Consider the following 870-nt stretch of genomic DNA (forward strand, 5'->3'; position numbering starts at 1 on the left):
CTTGGGATCAGGTTCGCTGGGCAGGGACGACGGATGGAGCGCGGCGAGGGACAAGTGGGGCGTCCGCCGGAGGCCCCGTCGGCGTCGACACGGCCACGTGATCCGGAGCGCCCCGCCCCTCCGGCCCGGGCCGCCATCTTGGGGCGGGGCTTGGAAGTACAGAGAGGGTGCTGGGGTGCGTGAAGTTGGAACAGGTTCTTTGGTTTTGGGTCCATTCGTCCCTCACTAGGCAAGTGATTGACCCTTCAGTTCCAACAGTTCGTACATGTACAAGGAGTGAAGTAAATAAAAGACCACCACTAATACTCAGATTAATACATGTAGGCAGAATGAGGGAAATGACAGATCACCGTTGAGCAAACACCTCATGATTGTTACAGCCAAGATCCGTGGATCGCTGCTAAAAACTGGTAGGGGAAACGTATGGTGAGAAACAGGATATTTGCGTTGTCTCAAAGTATTTCCCCCCAAAGATACATATTAGTTACAAAGGGAAAGTAGTAATTTTACAGTGGTGACACCATCTTTAGCCTAGTGATCAAGTCAACGTCGCTAAAAATGAGACAGTGACACCATGGAGCCGCCAACGGGATGCAGAGAAGGACATTCTCAGTGGCACCTCTGTGGAATTCCTGTCCAAAATGGACGACCTCAGTTTAATCAAAGCAAATACGAAATGAACCCAAGTTGAGAGACATTCTACCAGGATAACTGGCAGTACTCTTTAAAAGTGTCAGGAAAGGGCTTCCCTGGTGGCGCAGTGGTTGAGAGTCCGCCTGCCGATGCGGGGGGGCACGGGTTCGTGACGCGGTCCGGGAAGATCCCACATGCCGCGGAGCGGCTGGGCCCGTGAGCCATGGCCGCTGAGCA

The sequence above is a fragment of the Lipotes vexillifer genome, unplaced genomic scaffold (genome assembly GCF_000442215.2).
Source record: "Lipotes vexillifer unplaced genomic scaffold, Lipotes_vexillifer_v1.1 scaffold1011, whole genome shotgun sequence".
Taxonomy (NCBI): domain Eukaryota; kingdom Metazoa; phylum Chordata; class Mammalia; order Artiodactyla; family Lipotidae; genus Lipotes; species Lipotes vexillifer.